General features: G+C 40.3%; 1 non-coding gene across 1 annotated transcript; it reads right to left on the minus strand.

Annotated features, from left to right (window-relative positions):
* Positions 1-2,514: 2,514 nt before the first annotated feature.
* LOC112086928 lies at positions 2,515-2,625 on the minus strand. The gene has a single exon (XR_002899782.1). It is a non-coding gene; the product is annotated as a small nucleolar RNA R71 (small nucleolar RNA).
* Between the last annotated feature and the right edge of the window lie 7,134 nt (positions 2,626-9,759).

The raw sequence follows: 9,759 nt of genomic DNA on the forward strand, positions 1-9,759 counted from the left end.
CTGCCTACCCGATCCACTGGAGGTTTTCTTCTTCCTCGGTTGGGTTGTCGTCGCGAGTCGGATCGGAGACTTCGTCAATTCGAACGCGGTTTAGTGTCGAGGCGAGCTCTTCTTGACTTATTCGCCGAGCCGAGCCGGTTTGTTGCGGATTCGTGGTTCCGTCGTTCTGCTGGGCGTCCACGTCGATCGCATCGTTCTCTTCTTTGCCGGCTCGTCGCCTTGAGTTCCGGCGGAGAGGGGGCGGCTCAGTCATGTTGACTCAGGTCGCCGCGGGAGTCTGTTCGTCGAGGGGACGAAACATTGGAGGAGCCAAGGGGTTTCTTGCGCCACTCCCTGAGGCTTCTGGAGGTGTTGAGAAATCGAAGCGTCTCTGGATTCCATCCATCGGGTCGGGAATTCCTGCTCTCCAAGTTGGGTGTAGTCGCTCAGCTGCCATCGCGTCGAGCCTCTCCGTAATCGCCTCGTTTCTTTAATCCTGTTCGTCGATTTTCTTCATCAACGCAGCCATCATGTTTCGCATCTCCTCTTGGGTTTCAGTTTGCCGTCGTTGTGCCCGATGCCGGAGCGTCCTTCTCCGCGCCGTTACCATTGTTGTTGTTATCATCGTGGATGTTGCTTGCCATGTTCTTCGGATCTTAAAGTCTTGTCGATTTAGAGTCAGAAAGTTTTGATTCCCCACAGACGGCGCCAAATTGTGTGAGCCAAAACTCGCACAACCAGAAATTTGTTTAAGGAAAACTAAGGGATCAGAAATTTCTAGGGTTTATCGTCAAGAACAGTAAGATCGAAAGAAAGTTTTTCTTGCTGTAAAAGTGTTTAGCTCTTATTGCTTAGGGTTGCAAAAGTTACAGAATGAATTGTATACATCGTCTATTTATACTAATTCTCTGAACCGCCTAGCCGAGAATTTTGGGAGAGATTTTCGGAATATTTTCCTTATCGCCTCGTGCGGCTCACCGCCTTTGTATTTCACCTAGGGTTTCTATGGGCTTCGTCTTTCAAGGCCTAGGTTCGGCCCATCAAAACTTCTCCACGGCTCGGCCCACTTGCCATTCGAATCGCGACGTGATTTGGTCCACCTCACCGAGGCGCGGCTCGGCCCAAGCATGTTGAAATGCGGCTCGGCCCATTTCTCACGATACAGCTCGGTCCACCTGCTTTCTTGCACAGCTCGGCCCACTGGACATCCTTCCCGCGGCTCGGCCTACTTGTTCCTCTTCATGGCTCGGCCCATCTTTGCACGGCGTGGCCCATCTTTTCTTATTCACGGCTCGGCCCATCTGCCTTTCTCCACGGCTCGGCCCATCTGCCTTTCTCCACGGCTCTCCCACTTGTCTTTCTCCACGGCTCTCCCACTTGTCTTGGTGAGCGCAGCTCGACTAATTTGTCTTTCTTCCATAGTTAGTCATTTCGAGATGGTTTTATCCGCTTGGGGTGAAAACCGACCCCAACACCCAACACCTTCTCGTATTTATTTGTTCTTATTGTTTACTTGTTTTTAAATTTATTATTTGCTATTTTTGTCACTGTTCACAACCCCCAAACAAACAGCCATATTTTCATCTTAGCTCAGTTCTCATCAAACAAGGGTTACTTAGTCTTCAGTGGATCGACCCCTAAGTACTACAACGTACATCTGTGCGCTTGCGAAAACTAGGGTTAAAACCTGAGCACATCAAGTTTTTGGAGCCGTTGCCGGAAACCTTTAATGTTTCCTACGAGTTTCAGGTCAGAGTCGAGTCTAAGATACGTTCTTTTGTTCATTTTTGAAAAAAAAATATATTTATTATTTTATATAAAAATATATATATATATACATATATAAATTAATATTAAAAAAACAAAAAAATATAAATCTATATATTTATTTAAATAAAAAAATATTTATTATTATATAAAATATATCTATATATTAACATGAAAAATATTAAAAAATTATATATATATATATAAACTAAAAAACGAAAAATATATAAATATATATATATATATATAAATTAATTAATTCATTAATTTTTTTTAAAAAAAAAACAAACACACAAAAATTAGAAATTGGCGATAACAATAGACACTTGCAAGGTTTAGATAGGCTTAGAGATAACCACCACGTCCAGCAAAACGTTGATGAGCATGTTAGATTCCAAAACGCTCCTCGCTTAACTCTAAGATTTTATAACACTCCGTATGCTTTCTATGAGAACCATTCTTCCATTAGTCTACAACCCATCAACATAGACTATGAGATAAGTCCAAAGCTCATAAAATTGGTCAAGCAGAACCGGTTCCATGGCAATGCATTGGAGAACCCCATGGACCATCTCGAAGATTTTGAAGAAATCTGCAGCACCAAGCAATCGATCGAAGTTCCTGCAGATTACATAAAGTGCAAGTTGTTTCCTTTTCTCTTTGTGATAAGGCACGTGCTTGGTTTAAGTCTTTGTCTCCTGGTTCACTCGGATCATGGGACGAATGCAAAGCTGCCTTCCTTAACCATTTCTACACCACCTCTAGATCAAACTTCTTTAGAGACAAGATTTATAGGTTCCAACAAAACGGAAGCGAACCTTTTCATGAAGCTTGGGATCGTTATAAAGGCTACATGAGGGAATGTCCTCACCACGGTTTTACAGAGACATGCATCTTGAACACCTTCTACGAAGGTCTTGAATGGACATCTAAGGCACCTCTAAATGTAGCAAGCGATGGAAACTTCATGACAAGGACTGTGGAAGAAGCTTACATCTTGATTAATAATCTTGCTGCAAGCAGCAGAAACAATTTTCCTGATCAAGGAAGAACATCACGTTCTTCTTCCCATGATCATAAGGAGATTGATGAACTTAAAGCCATGGTGAAAATGTTTCTCAAAAATCAGCAGTGTTCTGTTAATTCCTGTGAAGCAGCTAATGCAGCTGAGATTAATCATCGACTTGAAGCACAAGATCACACCCATATGAATCTCCAATCTGCTCCAAAATCATCCCCAACCTCTCAAGACAACAAGCTCGAGCGTATGGTGCAACCACTTCTTATGAAGCTGCAAAGATTAGCAAACGATGTGGGTATAAGAGTGGACTGTTTATACAATTACCTTAATGGTAAATTTGAAGTTCTTTCCACTCATGTGATAGCATGGACGTGCAGCTATCACAAACCATAGATAGTTCAAAAAACACCGAAGTTATCAAGAGACGAATCGCTGAGGTACATGAAAAAATCGCCCAAGACACCCACAACCTTAAGCTTAAGTTAGACAACATGAATTATCTTAGGTACAAGTTAGACATCATGTATGATTACCTCAACAAGAACAATGGGGAGTCATTTGAGAAGATCACTAACCTCTCTACTCATGTCAAGATGCTCGAGAAACAAATCGGACAAATTGGAGAAAGTGTGAAGAGACAAGATGGTCATCTTCCGGGAAAAACCATAGACAATCCAATGTGGCGTTGCAATGTCATAGACACTAATGGTGAGAGGGAAGTCACACCTATTTCTAGCAATCAGGACACTGAAGTTGAATCTCCAGGATGTCCTGAAGAGTATGATGCAATAGGCAAAGTTCCACACCAAAAGAAGCTTCATAAGATAAATAATTCGGTGAAGTTTGTCTTCCCCTGCATAATTGAAGATGTGAAATTTTTTGACTCTCTATGTGACACAGGAGCAAATGTGAATGTGATGTCTAAATCAATTGCAACAGAGCTGGGGATGTGTGGTATCAAACCTCCTCACGGTTCTGTTAAGTTTGGAGACAATTCAAGTACGATTCCATACGGTTTCGTAACGAATTTGATGGTGTAAGTAGGAGGGTGTCTTGTTCCTGTTGATTTTCACATTCTTGAGATGAAAAATAACTCTCCCAGGACGTTAATATTTGGAAGTTCATTCCTTGCGACAGTGGGGGCAGTTGTTGATTATTCCAACCGAAGAGTTTGTTTTTCTAAAGTCAAAAAGAGAATCTTCTATCCTGCAGTCTGTAGTGGTAGAAGCTCGTACTGTATAACCATCTACAAGGAAGACAAGTTGATTTTAAAGCCTGGAGATAACAAGGAAAGGTGTCAACACGTTTCTATACAAGCCCTTTCAGTCGAGCCTAAGGGAGTTGTTGAATCGAGAAAATCAAAGCACAAAGAGAGAAAATCTAAGCGCAAATCAAAGAAATCTAAGGGCAAAACTATCTCACCTGATGAAAGCTCGGCATTGACTTCTCAAAACCCTATTGGAGACGTGGAGAAGGAATGTAATGCTAAAGTAGTCACCCCAGAGAAATGTCCAACCCCACCTCCAAAAGCAAAACCTTCCGAGCTTCCTTGGTTTATGCATATCGCGAATTACCTAGCAGCAGAGGTCGAAGCGCCACGATTCTTCGGCTACAACAAAAAGAAGTTCTTGCGTGACGTTAGAAGCACTACAAGAAAACATAGATTTAGCGACAACAAATACAGTTGCATATCAGTCGTTAACCCTATATATGCGACTAATTTGCGACTGAATTTGTTTGTAGGTAATTCTTCGTCGCAAATTACTGCAGTCGTAATTTCGTCGCAATTTTGCGACTGATGACCGACTAATCTGTCGTCGATGGGAAACAGTCGCAAAATAGTCAGTAAATGTTACGACTGATTAACGACTGAATTTACAACTATTGTGCGACTTTATATTAGTCGTAATGGTCTGTCACCGAGTAGTAGTAAATCAGTCGTTAATTGTTACCATTTTACGACTGAATTGTAACTACATTGCGACTAAATAACGACTGAATACCGACTGTTTTGTGACAATTGTTAACATCAGAATTACAATTTGGTATTGCTTATATGACCTATCCTAAAACAATACTGATCTGAATTCAGAAACACGTAAAAACAATATTCAAAAATTGTAAAAGCATATGAAACCAAATTAAATTATATTACATAACCCATACATTGTCTTTGTAAACAAAAGATAATATAACCCATACAATCTCCAATGGTACCATATACAACCATTGGAGATAAATTCAAAAAAGGGCTACAAAAGATAACAGTCTACAACCAACATCAGTCGACAGACTAAAAAGAGATAAGAGAGGAACCTAGGATCAGTTTGAGTTTGGATCAGCAGTAGTAGTTTGTGTATTCGATGCAGATTGTGTAGCCAAAACGTCTGCAAACCTAGGATCAGTTTGAGTTAAATACCTTTCAACCAGTGTGAGTTGATCGATCTTCGCTTGTTGTGCAGCTTGTGTAACCAAAAACTCTGCTTCACGTCTTGCATTTTCAGCCGCTTGTACTTCTATCTCTCGCTGAGATTGTTGTAGCTGTTCGTGAAGGCTGTTGTATGCTGAGGAGCTTCCCGGATACTTCCGCTTTCCATTAACATGTGGTTGTGAGAGGCTTCCAACTCCATACGGAACTCCTCTTTCATGATAGTGGACTGCAAAGAAACAGATCATTCAAACACATCATTCAAACTTCACCAAAACTCATAGAAAAAAACACTTATTGGAGAGAAAAAAACCATAATATACCTGAAGAAGTAGGTCATTCTCCTCTTCTACGGATAGCTCTGAAGACCCGAGTGCAGACAACTTCTCTTGCAGGTTCTTCTTATATGTTTCAACAACTATCTGCGCCTTTCCATCAATATAAGTACCATCTTTTTTTGTATGAGTCTTGATGAAAACTTCACCAAGACTCACAGGTCTTCCCAATTCATCTTCCTGATGATAAGAAAAAGGTTAATGAATAAGCAAAAATCTTCTTCCCAAGACGCAAACAATTATGTACTAAGAGAAAAAGATACACATGCCATTTCCTGTTGGATTTGTAGATAGGAATTTTGACCTGAATAGTGAACATGAGGACCTAGACCGCCACGTTCAGACATCCGAGCTGCTGATGTGGTTGAACTCTTTTCTTTTGCTTCCTCTGTGTCCCAAAACGCAGCCATCTTTCTCCACAGGGTATCTCCAATCCAGTGTGGTTGCTCGCGTGAAGTTCTTGCTCTGCTGACCATATCTTTCATCCTGCTTTTACATATTCTCTCAAAATTTGCCTGAACTACACTGGTAATTAATGGATCCCAGGTGTGAGTTTTATACAATAACAATAGAGAAGGATATGATGTTAGTAAGTAAAACACTATACTTAGAGAGAAGAAGATATTAGTCATCAAAAAACTGTTGTAAATGAAACACTATAACATTACCGTGAATTCAACAAAGTATCTCTCTTATCTTTCACGAGGCACTCGTCTCCAGCTATAAAAGGGACCATCAAATTTGTTGGTGAAGACTTTGGTAATTTTCTGGGTCAGTGCAGACTTGTCACGACCAAACCTACAAACATTAAACAATTTGGAGACAAACAAAGCATTAAGACACAAACATCAAGGAAAGCACTAACATTAAGCAAAGCATTAAGACACAAACATCAAGCAAAGCACTAACATTAAGCAAAGCATTAAGACACAAAAATTAAGCATTAAGACACAAACATGTACCATTAGGAATTAAGAATTAAGTTCTTACCATGTTGTACCCGGCTTCTCTATGGGGGAGAGTACTGTGGTGTAAGTTTCCCTCCCAGGCTTTGTGAGCAAAGCATTAAGAACTTGCAGCTGGTCTTCTGCGAGATTGGGAATACCGTTTTCTCCTTCTGAATCATCCTCCGATGAAGCTTCTTCGCCATCACTGCGAGCTTCTTGAGAGAGTGGCAAGAATCCTCGCTGAGAATGTGGAGAGGCTTGTTGCTGAGACTGTGGAGAGGCTCCTCGCTGAGAGTGTGGAGAGGCTCCTTGCTGAGATCGTGGAGAAGCCCCTGGTTGAGAGTGTGGTTGAGGTGATGCAGAGTGACGAGGAGATTGGTCTGAGAAACGCTGGTGAGGAGAAGCAGAGAAACGAAGTTGAGACTGCTCTGACCTTCGTTGTTGAGGTGGTGGTTGAGAGTCAAAGGTTCCTTGTTGCGAATTCTGGAAAAGCTCCATCGGAGGTGGATAATCACGTACGTCCAACGGCGGTGAGAAATTGGAGACAATCGGTGGTGGAGATGATGCCGGAATGAAATCATACCTACTCGGTAGCGGCGATGGAGTTCTGACCTCAGAAGCTGAACTGTTGGCTGCCCTCTTCTTTGACGTCGAAGCTCCCCCTCGTCCTTTCTTCCTTCCACCGCCTGCCATTGGAAATTACAGAAACTCGGCTTACGATTTGGGTTCAAAATAGAGGTTTGAACAGAGATTTGGGTTAGATTTGGGTGAGAATCGAAGAGAGAATTTGGGATTTGGGATCGAAAGGGAGGTTAGAAACATCCGGGATCGAAGATTCAAGCAAGAATCCACGATTCAATGCAGAATCGAAGAGAGGATTTGGCGTAGTTAGGGTTTCTAAAATTTAGGAATTAGGGATCGATCAACACTTAGCCAAATTTCTCTGTTTGTTAAGCGGGCTTGTGAAAATAATTGGGCCTGATTTTGGGTTTATGGCAGGGTTAATTGGCGGCTTAATTTTTGGACTAGTAGAAGGTATTCTGTCGCAATTCAGTCACAACATAAGTAACTTAATTTTTTTTTTAAACAAGCAACATAAGTATACTTTTCTCAGACATCATAACTTATTTATTTAGAAATTGTTAATTATTTGGATAAACTTTATGTAACTTACTAATTTTAAAAAGTTTATGTAAATAACTTAGTATGTAACTTAGTTATTTTAAATGATTTTATGTAACTTACTTAAAATGTACATTTGTTATTTTTTTAAAATGCACATATGTTAGTTTCTTAACTAAAAAACACTTTCAAAAATATCTTATATTCAATTGATAATGTATGTGAATGAATGGAAAAAGTTGCAAGCTCTGAATATATATATATATATATATATATATATATATATGCGACTACATAGCGACCAACATGCGATGCGACGGCACTTTATTAGTCGCAAAAAAAAGTAAACCTACCTGAATATGTAGGACACATGTTTTTTTTTCTCCGACCAGCAAAAACAGTCGCAAAGTAGTCGTTAAATCGCGACAAATTAACGACTTTATTTATTGGTCACAAATAAACGACTGTTAAACGATATCAGGCGTTTAGTAGTATCGTAGTTGCAGTTCAGTTGTGAATCAGTCGGTACATTTTGCAACTGCTGTTTTAGTCGTGATGTGCAGTCGCTAAATCTCTGTTTTCTTGTAGTGAAGGTACTTTTGGGATGAACCATATCTTTGTAAGCAGTGTCCAGATATCTTGTTTCGAAGGTGCATCTCTGACGAAGAAGTTCCAGAAATCCTTTTTCATTGTCATGGATCTAACTTTGCTGGACACTTTGCTACCGACAAGACTGTAGTGAAGGTTTTCAAGCTGGTTATTGGTGGCCTACCATGTTTAAAGACGCCCATAAATTCATATCTAAGTGTGAAGCTTGCCAAAGACAAGGGAACATCAGCAAACGACATGAGATGCCACAAAACTTCATTCAAGAAGTCGAAGTTTTTGATGTTTGGGAAATCGACTTTATGGGTCCTTTTCCTTCGTCTTTTGGAAACAAATACATCCTTGTTTCTGTTAACTACGTGTCTAAGTGGGTAGAAGCCATAGCCAGCCCCACAAGTGACGATTTTATCAGTGATGGTAATGAAGATGTTCAAGTCGATCATATTTCCAGGATTTGGTGTTCCGCGAATTGTCATCAGTGATGGTAGTTCTCACTTTATCAACAAAGTATTTGAGAATCTCTTGAAGAAAAATGGAGTGAAACATAAAGTAGCTACACCTTATCACCCACAGACGAGTGGCCAACTGGAGGTATCAAACAGAGAACTCAAAAGAATTCTGGAAAAGATAATAGGACCAACAAAAAAAGATTGGTCAGCAAAACTGGATGATGCTCTTTAGGCATATAGAACTGCGTTCAAAACCCCATTGGGTACTACACCTTTTCATCTTGTTTATGGTAAGCCTTGTCATCTTCCATGGGAGTTAGAGCTCAGGGCAGAATGGGCAATAAGAAAGCTGAATTAGGACATCCAGACAGCAGGTGCAAAATGTTTGATTCAGTTAAATGAGTTAGACAAGATTCGCCAAAACGCCTATGAGAATTCTAAGATTCATAAGAAGAAGAAGAAGGCGTTTCATGACAAGAAAATAGCTCCTAAGACGTTCTCACCTAATGACCAGGTTCTACTTTATAACTCACGGTTAAAACTATTTCCCGGGAAGCTTAGATCACGATGGTCTGGGCCTTTCAAGATCAAAGAAGTTTTACCTTATGGTGCTGTGGTTCTATGGAACCGTCAAGGAGGTAATTTCACTGTCAATGGACAACATCTTAAGCCATATATTGCAGACATTCAAGAAGAAAAGGAAGATCCGATCTCATTAGCAGATGCACCTAATGCCTAAAAGACGACCAAGTCAAGCTAACGACTTAAAACAAGCGCTTAGTGGGAGGCAACCCACTCTGTATTTTATTTATTTTCCTTTGATATTTTATTTTCTATTTTGTTGCTTTGTTTTTTGTTTCATTTAATTTCAGGTTTTTACAAAGAAGAACGAATAAAAGACGAGAAGAAATTATTAACCGGAATTCGGCAATCAATCCGACCCTGTTGAAACTCCGACTTGCGATGCCATCATTCCAACCGCGACTCATTCTTCCGGCAAGGTAAGTACATCTAAACACTTCAAATTTCTATTTCCTTATCCATCCTTTCTTAGATTTTATCACAATGAGGACAGTGTGAAATAAGTTTGGGGGAGGATGTTCAT

This window comes from Eutrema salsugineum, unplaced genomic scaffold (assembly GCF_000478725.1).
Source record: "Eutrema salsugineum unplaced genomic scaffold, Eutsalg1_0 scaffold_2, whole genome shotgun sequence".
NCBI classification, from domain to species: Eukaryota; Viridiplantae; Streptophyta; class Magnoliopsida; order Brassicales; family Brassicaceae; genus Eutrema; species Eutrema salsugineum.